The sequence below is a fragment of the Microcaecilia unicolor genome, chromosome 5 (assembly GCF_901765095.1).
Source record: "Microcaecilia unicolor chromosome 5, aMicUni1.1, whole genome shotgun sequence".
Classification (NCBI taxonomy): Eukaryota; Metazoa; Chordata; class Amphibia; order Gymnophiona; family Siphonopidae; genus Microcaecilia; species Microcaecilia unicolor.
In genome coordinates, this window is record NC_044035.1 from 141,621,446 (window position 1) to 141,642,367 (window position 20,922).

The 20,922-nt window shown below is 40.8% G+C and overlaps 1 long non-coding RNA gene across 1 annotated transcript in view; it reads left to right on the forward strand.

Annotated features, from left to right (window-relative positions):
- The window catches only part of LOC115471197, a 54,438-nt gene that overhangs the window by 11,296 nt on the left and 22,220 nt on the right, over nt 1-20,922 (forward strand). Inside the window, exons 2-3 of the long non-coding RNA XR_003942296.1 lie at nt 19,909-19,977; nt 20,089-20,118. This is a non-coding gene — a long non-coding RNA (uncharacterized LOC115471197). The remainder of the gene's footprint in view (nt 1-19,908; nt 19,978-20,088; nt 20,119-20,922) is intronic.

Consider the following 20,922-nt stretch of genomic DNA (forward strand, 5'->3'; position numbering starts at 1 on the left):
ATATATATTCTATGTATATACTCATGAATTTCAAACAATAGTTTATAATTTATAAAACTTGCTATACTGCCTAAACTAACTTGCAGATATAGGCGGGTTACAGGATAAAGTAATTTAAAAGTAGGAAAAGAACTACAATGAAAACAGGAAATGTTAATCACATGCGATCCAGAAGGATCAGACTAAACCAAAATAGTCCAAGCAAAAAAAGGACCAAAGGGAAAGGGGAAAAGGAGGGAATAAATTAGAGGAACAACAATAAGAATGAATACCACACTGCTTGCCATAATTCAAGCAATTTTGCAATTCTGACAAAATAACCAAAATTTTATAGTGGTTTTGAATTTTTTAAAAGATAGCTCAGCATGGATAATAAGAGGGAATGAATTCCAAAAGAAAGGAGCAGCGAAGAAAAAAGCGTGATGTCTAGTGAATTCAAGCAGGGCAACATTGGGGCTCGGAAGAACCAGTCAGTGGTCATTTATAGAATATATACAAGATGGACAAGAGAATATGAAAGAGACCTAAACATCAAAATATAACTGAGAGTCAAGAAAATAACATAACACCTTCAAGGAATTAGTGAGAGCGAGCTGATGACCCATCACCGATGGGGCCAAAGTGAGGATGAGATGTCACTCCATATGCCTCATAGCACCAGATTTACTAGGATTAAGATGCAGTAAAATGAGTTTATCTTGTTGGGCAGACTGGATGGACCGTACAGGTCTTTATCTGCCGTCATTTACTAAGTTACTATAATACTATGTTACACTTTATTTTCTGTAATATATTTTGTGCTCATGAGAAGAGTAGTGTAGTCAGCAGGGCTCTTCCAAAAAACAACAGGAGAATGAAGGAAAGATAAAATACTTTACTTCCTTCATCCTCCTGTTTTTTGGAAGAGCCCTATCGGCTACTCTACTCTTCTTGTGAGCACTTCTCTACATAGTAAGCTACAGTCTTCCACTTCTGCCAATTTTCCTTTTGTCCTCTGTAACATATTTTAGCACAGGTATTGTTAGCGCATGGTCAATAAGGTAAACATCCTACCTAGGTAACTGATAGAGATATCCTATTATTGATGAATCCTGTAGTAGCGTCACTGTACAATTCACAAAGGCCATTCCTCTCATTTTTTTTCCACAGAATGTAGAAAACACAAGCTAAATTTGCTCTTGTTTTGAATGGTGTGGTATTTTTCTGTTGGGAATGAGGGCTGTTAGGGAACTAGGCTGTGAGATATATCATCTCTGTCAAGCGTACAGTACTTATATCCTTCATCCTTAGCATTGTGTTCCTTGCTGCTTAATACTTCCTGCTTGGTGCAGTGAAGCCTGTTTTGCTTAATGATAGCACAGGTCAAACAAATGATTAGTCCTACTTATAGTGAATCTTTACATACATTATTGATATTACATAGCCAGTCATTCTAACTCAGGGTACAGGGAATAACATGAAAGGAATTAGATTTTTGTTGTTTCAGCTCTGTTGTTTTCCCTTGTTTTCTCCTCTTTGGTATCACATCCTATTGCTATTGAGGTTTTTAATTACCATGACTAAAACCATGCAAATTAACTGAAAGTAGCTTTACTGTCACTGATCACTGCATGAAGACGAGCTATTAGTGCTGACATTTCCTTCTGAGCTCAATGCCTTTGATTAATGCATCTGCATGGCTCGCTTTCTCTTTTCATAATGCACTCATATGACAAGAGCTGATTTATAAACATAAAATAAAGATTAAGGAGGGGAAGAGGAACTTTTAATAAAAAGCATAATGAGATTCATAGTCTGGCATGGATTTTTCCAGCACATTTGTAGGAAAAACTTTGTCATTAACGGTGGTAATGGTGCCTTATATATGAAGAGGGCAAATTTCAAATGGTTTTACCTGGGCTATGAAACAATTACTGAGATAAAAAAAAAGCTTGCTGAGCATGATTTATTAATTAACTTATTCATTTTTCCTTTGCATTTTACCAGATGTGCTTGAAATGGAGTACAATTTAAAAGATTAAGGGGGTAATTATTAAGGTGCGGTATAAGTTGGGCTTTTATCACACTTTAATTTCCCACAGGACTAAATAGCCTGTGATATCTCAGTACTGCAGGTTTGTCACTCTTGCAGTTCAAGAATAATGCTGTTTGCAATCAACCTTGTAAGCCCCCCCTCCTTTAGGTAAAACCCCCTTCAATGCCCCAAACTCTTGGCTCCATGATGGCCCCCTCACTCTGAGTGCCCTCCAATGACCCCATCTTTCCCCAATTCCACCACACCCCCCATAGGTCCCCCTTGGCCTACCTGGCAAATCCTTGGTTGGGGGGGGTGGGGGTGGGGAGGTTGTAAGGGATCAGAGCAGAAACTATCCCTATTTGCTTACGTCCATTCAGGCAGAGGGATTCAAAAAGAGACCGGCAACACCTAGCGGTATTCTCGCAGTATTACTACTGGCTTAAGCTGCTGGATAAAGGCCCCATTATATGACAGCTTGATTCCTAGTGATAGTACCATGAGACTACCATTTTGAACCTAGAACTGAAATGGGCAGGAGTAAGTAGAGATTGCTCTTGCCCCGACTCCATTATACCCTCCCCCCAGGATTTGCCATATAGGCCTGGGGGGGGGGGTCTTACAAGGGATGGGTTAGGCAGTTGGGGGAAGACGGAGAACAGTCAGAGAGGCTTAGAGTTGAGAGTCATCAGAGGAGGGCTTGGAGTTGAGGGGCTATTGGAGGCATAGGAGCCAACTTTTCAAAATGATTGGAGGTGCTACACACAACACAAATGAATGCTTCTCATCAGAGTAATGGAGTTTGCTCAATATTGGGGATGCTCAAGCACCCACAGCACTCATAGAGCTGGCACCTATGATTGGGAGAATACTATTAAAAGGGAAGCTTCAGGAAAAAATACTTTCCAAAGCCCTGGGTGGGGGGGGGGGGGGGGTGGAGGACAGGATTGTAAAGTTGAAGTGAAATAAAGTTCTGTCCAAGGGGTGGTGGCTGTTTTCATCTGAGACCTTCATCTCCCAGTGGAGGGCTCAGTTGAAGAGAGTATAATGAATTGCTTGCTGAAAGAAGACTAACCCCTACAGAGTGGTTAGCAGAAGCTAATTGGAGTGGATTTACATTTAGAATGGTTAATTTGCATATCCTGGGAAGCTGGCTAACCAAGGGCCAGATGCACTAAACTTAACGAGCCATTAACAAGCAAGTAGTAAACCCTGGCATGCACTAAAGGCCATTTTCCGATCACGGTAGCAGCTAACGAAAACAGAATGCAGATGATCCAAAGGCTATTGCAAGGCTATTATAATGAGATGCACTACGGTTTTCCGATCCCCTTACTGTGAAAAACCTAATGGGAGGTCTACACCTCTCGTTGGGGCAAATCGGAAGAAAAAAATGTCGTCAGGGACGTCCTTTTTGGATGTCCTTCACCTGAAAAAAAAAACCCACTCCAAAGATGTTCTTTTTGGATGTCCTTCACTTAATAAAAATCTGTGCCGCCTGAAAGGAAGACACCACGCCGCTCACCCCCTCCACGGCTTGCTGCAAGAAGGCTTCAATGAGGCTTGATCGTAGCAGGAGAGTGCAGTTGAGGACATCCATCCAAAAAGATGTCCGTTTTGGACGTCCTCCCCCCTCCCCCCCGCATTTATAAAAACGGCCTTTTTGGACGTCCTTCACTCAGCTGAGAGACCTGGAAGTCTCTGAGCCAATCACAGCGTGTTTAGCTCAGCTAAACGTGTTGTGATTGGCTCAAAGACTTCAAGGTAGAGAAAGTGTGCCTCGGCAGAGACGTCTTTTTTTTTTTGTGAAGGCCGTAGCGCAGCCAGCATAACGCTTGGCTGCTCTGCGCATGCTCGACCGGCCGACTGGTTTCCAATGGAATAGAGAATGCAAGTGAGCTACAATGAGCAGCTCATTTGCATTCCTTTTCCTTGATGCATGCCCGTTCCTTACTGATTCGCTAAGGGAATCGGTAAGGGAAGGGATTTAACGATTTTTTAGTGCATCTCCCCCCAAGTATTGTATAACTGACCCGCACGTTCCCAATGGAGGACTCAATTCAAGAGTGCTTGCTAAAGCATTTGTTGCAAGAAGAATACCCCTTCAGAGTAAGTAAAATATAGCCTGTGAGAGAAGATTTGCCTTCTGAGTGGTTAATTTACATATCCTATGAAGCTATTTGTTAAGGAGTATTCCCCAGATGGATCACCAGGTGGCGCAAGGAGGGCAACAGAGCTATGACCTGTTACCGGGGAAGGCTTCAGAGAAAGGATGTTGGATGAAATAACAGATGTCTTACGATTATTCACCCTGAGGGGAGCCATGCAGATTGACTTTGAAAGATACATAAAGCATTTGGAAGAAATCTTTTCTATGGATTCTTTTCTTGTGGAAGAGTTCAGGCTCCCTACCATCTCTTATTAAGAATGAGAGAATGCTATATGATTACCTCCTGTTAAAAGAGGGGTGGAGCCCATTGGAGTTTCCATCACATTTCCCTGGATGAGTGGAACTGTTGGCAGGAGAAACTCAAGATGTCACTTCCCGTTGAAAGGGGTGAACATTACACCATGCAGATTTTTTAGGTGCCATATATAGATTCTGGCCCTTAGCACTACTCTAAAAAGGATGTGGGTTCTTTATAGAATAAGCTCAACATTTAAAATTTTCAGCGGCATTTATAGAATTTAGTCCTTAATGAGCAATTTAGTGTGCATTAACTTTTACCACGCAAACATAGTAATTGCTTTTGCCTTATTTTTACATTTGATGTTCACTAATTGGAGGGCATTTTGTGTTAGGAAGCATTCCTAGGTGGGGTATGAGCAGAGAATGGGCGTGGAAAGTATTTTGCATTTAGGGCATGGCAACTACTGCGTGCTAACTGACAATTTTGCAATTAGCATGGGTCCACTTAGTGCATCCTAAATAAGAAACACTAAGGGGTCCTTTTACTAAGCTGCGGGAAAAAAGGGCCCTGCGGTAGCAGTGGGGGCTGTTTTTCCCATCTGCTAGGGCTCTTTTCACCACAGTGGGTAACCCCCCCCCCCCAAAAAAAAAAAAAAAACATTGACCGATAACTCTTACCGCATGGCTATGCAGTGGGGAGATGCCTAATTTCCACCAGGTTAGCGCTGTGCTAGGAAAAAAATATTTCCGGCATGCCAGAAATGGCACATACCACAGCCGTAACTACTGCCGGCGGCCGCTTTGTAAAAGCGTCCCTAAGTGCATATACATTAACTAAGACCAGGGTACCACACTAATGGACTATTTTAACGTTCAACCTGCAAAAGAAATGCTGGACACGCCTCCTAATAGGAGCCACATTTTTACCATATGTTATTTTCTTGTGTTAAGTTGTGGTAACTGCGTAATTTAATGCACTTTAGTAAAAGAACCTCTATGTGTACAGCTAAAATAAGATATAAGGAACTAGTCTAAGTTGCAGGGTGTGCAGTAAAAAAGTAGCAGTGGCAAAAAGAATAGATAGTCAATTAAAGACTTAGGTGAAAAGCTAGGCTTTCACCTACTTCCTGAAACAGAGGTAGTCTTGAGTTTGGTGTAGATGTTTTTTTTAAATCTTCAACCTCCACACATGAATACAAAGTAATAATAAGTATTCTACCTACTGTATTTAATGGCAAATGACAGCAGGCCAAGAAAGGTAGAACAATCATTCAAGATATTGTATCAAGAGAGTTTGAGAGCACATCATCATTTTAAGTGTGAAGTTGCTAATGCCTTTTTCAATGGCTCAGTTCCTGTAGTGCAGGGAATCTTCATCTCTCAACTCATCCTTCATTGCACAGATGATAACTCATTATAACATACTCACTATTTTCCACACATTCTTCCTCCTCAATAGTCTTTAATGACATCACCTTTGGAACCACAAGAATTTTTCCATTTAAAAACAGCACTTCATGGATAATGCTTTGATTTCTTACAGTTGCATTGTTCTTGGATAAAATGGGATTCTTTGCAGGCAGTGATGCTTTTTAGTTGACTCAACAGAAGAATTATCCAAGATGATGATAAATATAAAATATAAACATAGACTCCTTCTTCAGATATGAAACCAAGACTGAAGAAAAGAATTACATATGCCTTGAGAGATGTTTATACATTTTTTTTAATATTTATTTTTGCCCAATTTAACTCCAAAGTTCAATATAGAAAAAGTTAAGAGTTGCACTAACGAAAGCACTGATAGTCAACCAACCATGTCTGAGTAAAGGTAACTAGATAAATTTTGTCAAGTAAAGTTTTGGGGAGGGTTGTTTTTTGTTTGTTTGGTTTTTTTTTAATCTTCAGTCCAGGAGTATTGAGCTGAATATCCAATATAAATTTAACCAGATAAAAAGTACTTGGTTAACTTTAGGCCTGGTTTTAGAGCAGCCTGAGTTACATTGTTGCATATCAGCACTGACTGGTCAAAGTGAAACTATACTCCACACCCCCCCCCCCCCCCCCCCTCCTGTGTCAACTATTTTTGACTACATAAGTTTTGTATGGGCAATGTGCTATATGGGCAAAAGAGGTGGAATTTTGGCCACTGGGCTTTGTCTAGCTAGCTACAAAAATGAATCCTCTATTGCCTCAGTAAAATTAACTGCTCACTATAGACAACAAGTATCCCAGATTTACCCACCAGAAATATGGTAACCTTCTTGTGCTTCTTACCTACTGGCTTTAATTTGATGTTTAAACTTGCGGGGATTTGCAATCTTATAAGAGTAATTGGCCCCATAGGCATCTGACTGAAACTGTTAACAGAGTGAGGTACACAGAGGTAAAAAGCACTATTCTTCTCTTGTTGGTGAGAGGGTTTGGGATTGATGATCTTGTCCCGGCCCAAACCAGGACTCAAATGTTTTATGGCCAATAAGTCCCTTCTTCTGTTTTGGTCCAAAAAAAGGAATCAGGAAAAAGCACTGAACAACGCTCCCATAAACAGATCCCTCACATGTCCAAGGCATAACACAACTGGTGTTTGCCAGTTGTTTTTTCAATTGTTCAAGCAAGCCAATTTTATCTGTGAGTGTTAGATCTTTCCTAGGCATTTTAAACGCACACACACACTACAGGTGGAATGCGACACACTTGCAGTAGCACGTGCCCAACTTTTGTGTTTGCTGGGTTGTGTTCCAGAAAAAAAGAAAAATTTTACTTTTATCTTTTGTTTGTACTGTACTCATTTTTCAGGGTACCTGAACAACTTCATTTATTTGGGGCAGCTGCTTAATTAGGACAAACTATAGGAGCTCTGATATGTCCCAATTAACCAGAAGCTTCTGTACTACATGTGTGTTAAACTAACCGGGGCTGATAGTCAGACCGCGGGAGTTAGGCCGGCTAATTCCCTTGGTCAGCGCTAAGTCCGAATATTCAATGCTGGGCCATTTCCGGTGACCAGCATTGAAGATCCAGTTTATTTTTGGCTGTTTTGAAGATAACCGGCTAAGGGGCCCTTTTACTAAGGCGCATAGGACCTATGTACATACAACGCGCGTCAAATTAGAACTACCACCTGGCTACCACGTGCCCCGGGCGGTAATTCTAATTTTGATGTGCGTCCAAAATGCACAGCAGAAAATAATTTCTATTTTCTACCATGTGGCGCTAAATGGGTGGTAATTGACAGTGTACACACACTAACGATTGCCGCCCGGTTAACGCGTGAGACCTTGCCACTAAGTCAATGGGTGGTGGTAAGATCTCAGGCCCAAAATGGATGCACACCAGTTTTTATTTTGCCACATGTCCATTTTCGGTCCCAAAAAATAAAGGCCTTTTTGGCAGGCGCACTGAAAAATGGACCTGCGCGTATCCAATACATGCGCCTACACCAGCGCAGGCCATTTTTTGGTGCACTTTAGTAAAAGGGCCCCTGTGCCAATATTCAGACTTCGCCAGTTATCTTCAGACCTGCCAAAAATATACCAGGTTTTCAAGCAGCCAAATATGGCCGCTAAACCCAGTTTAAAAATCAGTGGATTGCAGGTTATATTGCATGATATAACCAGCTAGCTGCTAACCAGGAAAATTTAGCAGGGGATAGCCAGTTATCCTCAGCTGAATATTGGTGGATAGCCAGTTAAGTGCTATTTAAACCGGTCAGCAGCCATTCTGGCCAGTTAAATAGCGCTGAATATCTGGCAGACTGACTTTAACATACTTGCATATTAATACCAGAATACAGATTTCTATCTACCGCATTTACTAAGCTGTGCTTTTGTTTTAACGTTGGTTCTATGGCAATTAATACAAATTATTTGCCATTGACAAGTTAAATCATGTTAACATGAGTTTTAGCACTGAAAAGGCACAAAGGGGGCATTTCTTAAAAGGTCACCTAAAGTTAGTTTCCAAGTTTATTTATTTATTTATTGCATTCCACATTTTCCCACCGTATGGCAGGTTCAATGTGGCTTACATATTGCTAAAAAGGCAGTTACAAAATTTAGATTTGTAGAAGTCTAGTACACAATACAGAAATACAATAAACACTTAGGTTGATATATTAGCATATTGGGAGAGAGGTTAATATTATTGTTTTCCATTTCTGAACTTTTCGTGATGTATGGTGGTGTGGGATTAGGCAGATCCAGGGGGGAAATACTTCTTGAAAAGATGTGTTTTCAGGTTTTTTCTGAACTGTAGGTAGTTTCCTATGAGTTTCAGGTCTTTGGGTAGTGAGTTCCAAAGTTGTGTGCCTATAAACGAGAGGCTGGCGGCATGTGAAGATTTGTATTTTATACCTTTGCAATTGGGGTAGTGAAGGGTTAGGTAGGTTCTTGCTGTTCTCGTCACGTTTCTTATTGGTAGATTGATAAATTCCATCATGTAATCTGGTGCGAATCCATAGATGATTCGGTGGACTATTGTGCATATTTTGAAAGTTAAGTGAGCATTAATAGGAAGCCCATGTAAGCTTCTTAGGAGGGGTTTTGCGCTTGAGTCTGGCAGCTGTGTTTATCAATGAACTTCTTATCCCTCCCATCAAAAGCATGTCTAAGCAGCTTACATTCCTATCATAGGGTAGGGGAAATGTATAGACTACAATCACAGTAAGGGTGAGGGGGTAGAACTACAATGTCCGATAGGACAGCGGAGGAGAGGGGAAGAACAATGGGGATTAGCTTGGCGGTCAGGTCTCACATCTCACTTGTGCAGAAAAGAAGTCAAGCATAAGCATCTGAGAATAAAAATGCTTTAAGATCAGCTTTGAATTTTTGAAGAAATGTTTGTAGTCTAAGATGTTGTGGAAGTGTATTCCAGAGTTCATGTAGTGTCTAGGACTATTTCTCTGAAAGAAGGAGCAATGAATCAGTTCTGATGTTATGCACTAGCATGATGCACACTAAGCTTGGATTCCATAATGTCAGTTACATGCACAACTGCCTTTATAGAATACTAGCCGTTGAGCCCGTTAAAATGGGCTGGTATTGGGGTTTTCGGAGGTCAATGCTACCGTCCCCCCCACCCCCGGAGTCGCCGCCACCAGCCCTCCACCCGGCCGAGGCCCTCTCTCCGCTACTGAACTTATATCCATTCGCCGGAACGCAGCAGGGCAGATCAGCTGAGCTGCCGTCGACCTTCCTTCTCTGCCTGTGTCCCACCCTTGCGTGACGTAACATCAGCGAGGGCGGGGCACAGGCAGGGAAGGAAGCGGTAGCGACCTCGGCGGCTTTGCGCAGTTTCCCTCTCTGTCCCGCCCCTATCATCACATATTGACACGGGGGCGGGACAGAGAGGGAAGTCTCTACTGCGCATTTGCGAGTGAGTCGGTCACTCGCCGTTTATATGTTTGACTAGCACAAGTCTGCATTTACATAGCTACTCTATGATATCAGATAGTGCAGATTATAGTTCTTACTGCACATCAAACTGGCAGGTTTTTTTAATTTTTTTTTTTTTTGTAAATAGACCCTATGTATCTCACTGTTAAGTGTATTGTATAAACAAGCTAGGGGTCATAGGCACCATTTTGGAAGACAGCACTAACCTGGGCAGCAGCAGAGAAAGATCACTGCCCAGGTGACCCCCTGGATCACCAATTTTGAACCCATGGAAAATCCTAGAGAGGGGAGTCAAGAGGTGAAAGAGGGGAGGATTCTGTGGGGCAGGATTTTCCTGTTAGAGAGCAGGGTTGTTGTGGCAGGAGAGTGTCAGGGTTCTGTTGAGGTGGTGAGGAGTGTGATCGGGGAGTGGGGTCCTGAACAGGTTGTATCAAGAGTGCAGGAATTTGATCAGGTTGTGTTAGGGGGTCCGGGGTTGGGATCGAGTGGATCAGAGATATGCATGGGGGGAGGGTCAGAGGGGTAGACGTGCATCCACATTAGGGCAATGGCCATACTACCAGACTACCCACAGAGCAGCTGCACTTACCATCTCTTGAGGTGGCAATAAATTCAGCTGTGCATCAGTAGTCATGACAGCTAGCATGTAGTACCACCCCATTTTCTTGCTGTCACAGCTGGCCACTCCTTCACCTGCTCTTTTCATGTTCAAATCCCATCCACTCCCATGTTAGTCAGCAAATGTAGGGTTTTTAACACGATGATTGCCTTTTTAATGCAGGAAACACTACAGTAAAACTCATATTAGGTGCAGCTGGAAATAGACTACATAGGAATAAAGAAATTAACTCTCTTGTGTAGAGAAAACCCTGGCAAAAATGAACACTTTTTAAAAACCTAAGAGGTTCTTTTACAAAGGTATGCTAGCGTTTTTAGCACACGCTAATAATAATAAGCGTGTGCTAAATGCTAGAAATGCCCATATATTCCTATGGATGTCTCTAGCGTTTAGAGTGCACTAATCATTAGTGCACATTAAAAACACTAATGCGGCCCAACACTGGAATTTCTTCCCATAGATGTATGTTTGCCATTTTACAAAGAGAATACACATGTACATATTAATCCCACCCTAGCCACACCCAAACCATGCTCTTTGAATTCTCCATGTGCAAAATAGTGGCTTTCTGAAATCAGTGTTTACATGTTTATGTAACATACGTGTGCAAATGCCATTATTTTCAGGTGGATGTGTTTCTTAAATAATGGTCAAGGTCTTCCTCCCTTCCCAGTGAGAATAAGATACAGTTTTACATTTTGTTGTATAGCTTCTTTGAAGTGTTCAGTACAATCAAAGGGTTGTTTAAAAAATATATAATACATTTTCAAGAGTAAAATTTTAAATTGATCAAGGCAAGTATTAACGCCTACTCTATGTACATTTATAGTACTGTATAGTCAATATATTAATATCTCATTAAAATCCATTGGAATAGTAAGAGAAAAGCTGATCCGTACAAGTTGGAGAACAGAGAAAGCTTGTCAAATTAGCTCAAGTTTGGAACCTATGAGTACTGGCTCAGATTGCCCAGATAATGGCTGTTAATGTTCACAGTTTATACATTTGCTTTAATTCAATCATTTTTCTGTGAGAGACTATCACGTGTAAAAAAGAGAGACACTTTAGTCAAGTACTGCAAAATAGAGAATGTTGCTATTTTTTGTATTTGGCTCTATATTCAGTGAAAAAGACAGTGCAGAAGCTAAGTTAAATTGTAACTTCTTTTCATATATTTAATTGCTTTTAAGGGCCTTTTCAATTACATATCATTTAAAAGAAACAACGTCTCGTTGCATTTTTCAATATCACAGAAAATATATAGCAATTATCCATTTTATATCTGTGATGATGAATCTGCTCCAAGTGACAAGTTTTATTTTCCATATTCATCATGATTAAAATGTACTTTATTCATGATTAAATGGGGTATTAGAAAGCCTGTGCTGCTCAGTATATCCCCCAAGTGCCTCAGTAATCACTCTAAATCCTACAGCTTTTGAAAACGAGTCACTCAATAACATAATTTGGCTTCAGATATGATTTAAAAAATATTTAGGTATTGAATGCTGTGAAAACTTTGATGCAGACTTTTCCTGAGCACTGTAGCTGTTAGGAGTGCATTTTCCAGCTCTGTGAACATCCCAGACCTCCCAGGGGAGTTTCTTATCCTTCCACTAATACAGTCAAGATGACAAGGAAATGTGATCAGAACGTAGTTCTCCTCCGCAGCTGTGATTTTTCAAAATGTTTGTGTGATTCCATTTCTGACCCAGTATAATAATTGCATAAGAAAGAAACAATTCTCTCTTGAGCTGAGAAACTTTCAGAGAGACTGAAGAATTGTTTTGCCTATGTACATCTTCAAAAATGTACATCAAAGAAAAAGGAAGAAAAGGCAATATTTGATAAGAGCACTGTCTGAATGATTCAAATACAATGGTATCCCTCCAACATGAAAAGAACATTTTCATTTAAATATTGGATTATTGATATTCGAGTTGCAGTATCAAAGACTCAAGAGGACGATTGACCACAGGGAAACAAAATTTAGTGTGGAAGCAAAATTTACAGGGAGAAGTCAAACTAGTCGATATTGAAAATGATTTAACCAGCTCAAAACGGTTGCTGACCAGTTAAATCACTTGTTTGGGGCTACCTGATAACCAAGTAAGTGCCGCTGAAAATTATCACCAATGAAAATTAGCAGTCCCCCCCCCCCCCCCAAACACACACAATATTCAAAAGCATTTAACCAACCAGGATCTGCACCTGGCTGGCTAAATGCCCCATAACCGGCTATCTGCAAATTTTCAGTGGGTCCTGGCCAGCCACGACCTGCTGAAAATTCGTGGTTAGAAGCTAATGGATAGTTGATTATATTGTGTGATATAATCGGCTATCCGCTGATTTTCATTGTGAGTTTGGTGGCCCTATTTGGCAACGTCGGTACCTGAAATATCTTTGGCCAGTTCAAACTTAACCGACCAATGCTGAATATCAGCTTGGCCGGTTAAGTTTGAACTAGCCAAAATAAACCAGTTATTCAATGCCGGTCACCAGAAATGGAACTGCATTGAATATCTGGGTTCAGGCCGACCAGGGAGTTATCTGGGCTAACTTCTGCAGTCTGAATATCGGACCCTAAGTGCCAAGGGCTCCTTCTACTAGGCGGCGGTAAGCCCAATGCAGGCTTACCGCTAGCTATACAGGAAGTACCGCCAGGCTACCACAGCAGCCCAGTGGCATCATGGAGCGATACAAAGACATTCTAACATCTTCATTTTTGTTTTCCAATCCTTTGCTAATAATACCTATTTGCTTTTTTTCGCCACCACTGCACACTGACAGAGGGTTTCAATGTATCATCAACGATGACACCTAGATCCTTTTCCTGGTCAGTGGCTCCTAATGTGGAAACTTACATCATGTAGCTATAGTTCAAGCTCCTGTTTCCCACATGCATCACTTTCCACTTGCTCACTTTAAACATTATCTGCCATTTGGATGCCCAGTCTCCCAGTCTCGTAAGGTCCTCTTGCAATTTTTCACAATCCTCTTGCGATTTAACAACTTGAATAACTTTGTGTTGTCAGCAAATTCAATTACCTCACTAGTTATTCCCATATGTAGATCATTTATAAATATGTTAAAAAGCAGCGGTCCCAGCACAGACCCCTGCGGAACCCCACTATCAATCCTTCTCCATTGAGAATACTGACCATTTAACCCTACTCTCTTTTTAGCTTTTAACCAGTTTTTAATCCACAATAGAACACTACCTCCTATCCCATGGTTTTCCAATTTCCTCTCGTGTCTTTCATGAGGTACTTTGTCAAATGCCATTTGAAAATCCAATACACAATATCGACCTGCTCACCTTTAGCCACATGTTTGTTCACCCCTTCAAAGAAATGTAGTTGATTTGTGGCTTTGTATCATTAATCCATGCTTATGTATATGCTCTGTAATTTTGTTCTTTATAATAGACTCCATTTTGCCTGGCACTGACATCAGGCTCACCAGTCTGTAATTTCCTGGATCACTTCTGGAACCCTTTTTAGAAATTGGTGTTACATTGGTCATCCTCCAATCTTCCGATACCATGCAGAAAAAATGCCTAGGCATATTCCATAAAGTACTCCTAAATTTTTATAGAATACGCCTAATGTTCTGCATGGTGTCTAGAATACAACACGTGCACATCCACATGACAATATTTATTTGTAGGCAGTTATGTCAAGTAAAAATTGGTGTAATTGCTGACGCCTAAATTAGGCACAGAACCGGTGTATTCTATAACAATGCACACAGATTTTAGAAACGCCCATGATCCACATATGCCATGCCCCCTTTTCAACTGTGAAACTTAGAATTTACGCACAGCACGAAATAGAATATGCTTAGAAAGTTGTGTGTGCAAATTGTAATTAATGCCAATTACTGTTAATAATTACTTGTTAAATGGCAATTCTAGGCGCTGATTGGCTTGTGAAGTAACTAAGTTGCACGCACAAATCCAAAATACGACTGGATTTGCGCACACAAGTTAAGTCGCACTATATAGAATCTGGGGGTAAGTGCTTAAAGCATGTTAGTAAAAGTTCCCCATAGGTGCCTATAAATACTAGCACAAATATACATGTAGAAATCACAATTCTATTCGTGCTCCATGCACACTCTGCCCTAAGCGTGTCTGCTATACATGCATGCTCTGACTTGCACCATGCATAAATTTAGGCATGGTCTAATTTTCTAAGAGACCATTTACATATGTAAATAAGCATTTTATTCATGGAAATCCTGTCAGGAAAGATTTGCCTCTTTACAGAAATACCAAAATCCACAACAAGCTAGACATGTAATGAAGCTTGAGAAATAGAGAATGGCAGTTAAGATCTAATGCTTCAAAAACATGCAGGCTGAAAATAAAAGTAAGAAAACAATACAGTGTAGGGGAACAGGTACTTTAGTGCATGAATCAGAATGGGATCTGGGGGTGATCGTATCTGTTGACCTTAAGGTGGCAAACAGACAGAAATGTGATGTCAAAAGCCAGTAGGATGATTGGATGCAGATAAGGACATAAAACCTGTGCACACAGGACACACATAGTAAGCCTCAAATATAAACCAAAACCTTAACAATTTAAATTGATTTCCCATAGTGCTCTAGTAAGCAAAATGAGTTTAAATTTTGCCTTAGCTACCACCAGACGCCAGTGAAGTTCATCTAATAAGGGAGTTGTTCTCTCCCTACAAGATCTTTTCACACTCTCCCAATTAGCAACAAATCAGTCAGAACAGAACCATAAAGAGCACCACCTGACATAGAAAGATGAGAAGGCTTGGAGGTAAGAACAAATGGTATCATGAGTAATGAGGGAAGCATAGAAACAAGGTCTTGGACAAAGGACTTGAGGGGTCCTTTTACTAAGCTGCGTAAGCGTCTATGCGCATCCAACGCATGCCAAAATGGAGTTACCGCCTGACTACCACTTGACTCTTACAGTAATTTCATTTTTGGCACGTGTCCGATACGTGCATCTGAAAAATATTTTCTATTTTTGGGCACGCATAACGGATGCGCACCAGTGGCATTTGGTGTGCGTAGGTTATTACCATCCAGTTACCGCATGAGTCTTTACCGCTAGGTCAATGGCTGGCAGTAAGGTCTCAGACCCAAAATGGACGTGCGGCGATTTTCATTTCGCCGCACGTCTATTTCCGTCAAAAATTTTTAAAAGGCCTTTTTTGCAGGCACGCTAAAAAATGGATTGGCATGCACCCAAGTCCCGCACCTACACTACTGCAAGCCATTTTTCAGCGAGCCTTTGTAAAAGGACGCCTGAGTGACCTGGCAATATCCAGAATAAATAAAACCAATCAGGACAGGTCTCTGGAAACTCAACAGGAAGTTTCTGATGGTAGAGCTATTTGATTGCAGCAAATTTTTGTTACCATACTAGAAGACATTTGGGAGTTATCTGAGCGGAGACCCCAAGTCCCCTGTTTCACTATGATAATATTTCCTAGGGCTGTTTCATGAATAATTTCTGCAAATAGCTGAATTAGCCCTTCCTTAAACCTTTTTCTTTTAACTTTGTCTTTCATGTATGGGCTTCTGTACTCCACAACATAACCAATGCTGATTTGTGAACTGAAAAAAAGACTGGGGATATTCAAATACAGTCTGAAAAGTGTTGCATATTAAAAAAAAAAAAAAGCAAACTTTGTGCAAAATATTAGAAAGACTTTTAAAAAGCAGTAAAAAATAAACCTCAGCTTATAAGCAAAAATACGTTTCCAAGTGGTCCTCAACTATCCTGGTAGCCTGTCAATATAAATTAAATTTTGCATGCATCTTACTCATATTACTGAATGTTCCTGTGGGGAGATAAGCATTCTCAGTGTCTTGTTGTTCTAACCTTGTCAGAACACTGGTGATTTTAGTGCTATTTAATGGACTTGGCGGAGGAGAGCACAGCAGTTATATGACAGGGATAATGATCCCAGAAAGACATCTCACATGGGCAGCGTGATCTTTGGTTTTATATAGATGTACAGTAAAAGAGATCAACTGTTCTTTGAAGTCCCTCAGGAGGTTACTGACTAAAAGGATAAAACCCAGCAGAGTGAATGACCTGCTGCCTTTTCCATTTGTGGTGCTCTTTCAATAGAAGAGTTTAGAGAGCCTTAATATTGGATTATCCTCATTGTGTTTACTTTCTAATTAGGGCTGCATTTCTGAAGTAGGCTGTGAAAACTGTAAGGGCCCTGTTTACTAAGCAGCAGTATAGGCGCATTAAGGTTTTTAACGTGTGTTAACCATGTACACGTGTTAGCAATGTATGTGCCTACAATATCCCTATAGGCGCCTACATGGTTAGCACGTGCGCTAATTGTAGGCACGCTAAAAACATTAACGCACCTTAGTAAACAGGGCCCTAAGGCTGTTTATAGCTATTCTGCATGCTGTTTTAGATCCTGTATGAGCCCTTTATTGGTAATATTGTAAATATTCTGCATATAAAATTTTAAAAAACAAGCGTATCATAAAGTTAGAATCCCCCCCAACTTCCCTCCCCTCCCTTATTCTCACTCTCACAGTTCCTCTCCCACCCCTCAGTTCAGAAGGGATCACCAAAACCCTGGCCTTGTCAGCACACTAAAGTTCAAGCAAAGAAGTTTTTTCACTCCAGAAAGTTCCTTCCATTTAACGTATGGGTCCCAAATTTTGTTAAAGTTTACCAGTCTATTCCTTCAAAGGGCCGTAAGCTTGGATATACAGTGCACAAAGTCCACCTTAGGAAGGACCTGCTGGAGGGTGGGAACCTTAGTTTGCTTCCATGCCACCATTAGAACCAACCTTCTGGCTGTGGTAATATTAATAACCAATTTCAAAAACTTGCCCAGGAGCTCCAGTGGTTTGATAGTCAGCAGATTACATCCCACCGATTTCAGCAATGGTCTTCCAGTGATGTCTGGTATAGCAAAGAGAGGGAACGAAGTACAAGCAAAACTCCAAACAAAGAAAACAGCACCAAGGGCCTTAAAAAGAGGGACACAGTTCTTTAATTATAAACTTAGATAAAAACAGTCATTGAAGAAAGTCTTTCTTCAATGACTGTTTTTATCTAAGCTTCCAATGATGTCTGTCAACAAGCCAAAATTCATATCCCAGAATACACCAGATATGTACAAATGTTTCCCCTTTCCCATACCCTCCAACAGGTATCAACAACATTAGTATACATATGACTCAAGCGAGCTGGGATAAGGTACTAGTTATTTAACATTTTATAACCGTTTCCACCATATTACTTGCTATAGACATTCTTAATAAATTCTTAAAGATCTTTTCTCAAGTCTTTGGGTCACACTCCTGCCCCAAGATTGCTTCCCATACTGCAATGTGTTTAATAGGTTTAGCATCTTGCTGCACCAATGCCTTATAGAATCTTGAGATACAACCTCTGCCACTAGCCCCATTCATAGCCCATTCTAGGAGGGTTTCCTCCTTCCATAACTCTGGGAGAGCCTTCCTTCCTATGAAGTTGATGATTTGTCTGTAAGAAAAATGGTCTCTTTGCCTCAACCTATATTCCTCTTCAACTCAGAAAAAGTAAGAACTTTACCCTAATCTATACATTCTCCCAATGTAATAATCTCCTGGGCCTCCCATGTTCTACAGGCTGCATCTTCTTAACTGGGTGGAAACCTTCTGCTACTGAAAGTGGTATCGCTCTAAAATAAACCTTCTAAGAGTTGTAACTGCACCCAATCCATAGTGTGAACTAGATATAAGGATTGGCTTTCCACATTATAGTTCTCCATGATTATATATCCCCTAGGAGACCCTGTTCCAACCAAACCCAACTTTTCTGGTTATTTCTTTGCCAGCCTCTTTTAAATTGAGCTAAAATATAATAGTACCTAACATTAGTAACTGCCATCCTCTCAGTTGATATAAGATGGCTGTCTGTACCCTTGGGAGTTTATACCCTCAGATATATTGGAAATAATTTGATGCAAAACTCAAAAGAACTGCTCTGGTAAAAGATCGGGAGAGCAGTGAATAAATTAGTACCATCCTTTTTATCACATGGGCTCTGCCGAGCCATGTAACATGCAAATTCTCCCACCATTCTAAATCCTCCCATAATGTTTTCAACAGAGAGGGGAAATTAGCCTCATACAAAGCTTCTTTATCCACTGCCAAATTAACCCCAAGATGCAAACCCACCTAAAGGGATACTGTCTCTTTATCTAATCTCTCTCATCCAAGAACAGAGACAAGGCACAGCCCTATCTCACCCCTCAGGCCAATTCAAAGCTATCTGTGTAGGTCCCATTAGTTTTCAGGCTAGCTAGAGGCTTTATGTATATAAACTTTATCTATGTTAGATATTTTTTTCTCAGTTATCCCAATTTCAACAGGGTAAAAAAGCAGGTAAGTCCACTATACGCTGTCTAAAGCTTTCTTGGCAGTAATTCCCAAGATCAGTGCAGGGAGTGAGACTGTTTAGCATGCCATATCTTTACCTGGTTTCAAAATTAAAGTCACTTTCACCATACACCAAATCGCAACTTGGACGTCCCTTTCAAAAATGCCCCTCCACATCTTTTTTGAGATGCGGCGACCAGAATTGAACACAATATTCGAGGTGCAGTAGCACCATGGAGCGAAACAAAGGCATTAGAACATCCTCATTTTTGTTTTCCATTCCTTTCCTAATAATACCTAACATTCTATTTGCTTTCTTAGCCAAAGCAGCACACTGAGCAGAAGGTTTCATCAACGAGGACACCTAGATCCCTTTCTAGGTCTTTGACTCCTAACGTGGAACCTTCTCTTTTGAATAGCCACCAATTTGGTATCATGATCTTTAACGTTTTCTTCAAAATCATTTCATCCACCGTTCTACAAAAATTCTCTACAACTTACAAGTCTTGCTGGAGATTTTTAATTGTTGCTTTCAAGTCACCCATCCAGCCTTGTAGTTCAACTCAGCTTGCAGGATGCTCGTCCTGCTCATCATTCTGTTGCTCAGTAAAGGATCCCCCCACCACCACCACCACCATGAATGCACCGCTTGTGCCAGCTCCATTTTCTTCACAAAGGCTGATAGGCAAATGCCTTCAGGTCTTCAGGTCTGACTTAGATGTTTTGCTCATCACTATCCAGGAGCTTTCCACATTCCAAGCTCATTCTTTCCGATCAAATTAGTACTGTTCAAACCACTAGTTATTGCTAAAGCTTGCAGGGTTAGGAGGAGTTCGACAGCTAGGCAGCATCTGCAAGGTGATGTCACTCCCCCCTCTCCCCCCCCCCCCCCCCCCCCCCCCCAAATGATGGAATCTTGATATAAGCCCTCTGGAGCAAGGTATGGCAATGATGTTACAAAGTTGTCATGGTGTTTTCCCCAAATAAACTCTATGCCAACCAGGGAGTTTGGCAATAAAATTAAGTTTAATTTTTAAACATCTTTAGACATTTGTAGTGGTATTTACCCATTTTCCTTTTACAGAGGTCCCAGAAACAAACCAACAACATATCATTCAAGGACATTTTAAAACCATGTCAAGAGCAATATCAGGTAAGTATCTTTTCTTAGATAACAGTATCAAATTTTTAAGTCAGAATGTTAGCTAATTTTACTAATTAACCCTTGAATTTGATACTTTACGGTTAATTTTATGTTTTTCAGGTACGGTCCTTATGCTGAACTCCAATACAGGTAAGTATATACACTTTTTTCCTCTTTTTTTTTTCTATCCTCTACTGTTCCACAGTTCTCTTCTCTTTATTCTGCAGCCCTCAGCTCGGGGACTTAGCTGGACTTCATGTTCTCTTGAATTACTCTTCTTTCTTTTTTACTTTTGGTGGGTCCAGGAATACCTACTACTCTGACTATACAAACTAACCCCCCATTTACTAAGCCGTGCTAGCAGCTACCACACGGCAATGCCGACACAGCCCATTTAAAGTGAATGGGTCATGTTGGCATTAGCGCATAGCAGCCGCTAGCGCTGCTTAGTAAACATGGGGGGTAAGAAAATGAAGCCTAATCCCTAACCAATTGGGGGGGGGGGGGTTGTAATTATAGAAATGCTGAATCAAACTAGATTGTGAATGTTTTTTCACTAGCTACCCAGAAAAGGAAAACTAATTTGTTTCTCCTAAGCTAGCCCTCTCACTTTGAATCAAAGAACCTTGCAATCACCCACAAAGGCATCCAAAGCATTTTGAAACACTGTATACCAATAGCTTTCACTAAGTGTTTAGCAGATAAAACACTCTGCATCAAGAACTTTTCCTCAAAATATCAGAGTATAGCACTGCAGTATGAGACAGAGGTTAAGTGTTCAGTACACATCTATACACTTCTGTACCTGTCAACTTCACACTAAACTCCAAGGTGAAAATTATTATGCCTCAGATAGTGGTCCGAGAACTACATCCACATCAGCCAAAACCTGAACACAATTTCAGGTCAAACACGGGGGGGGGGGGGGGGGGGTTCAAATATTTAATACTCACT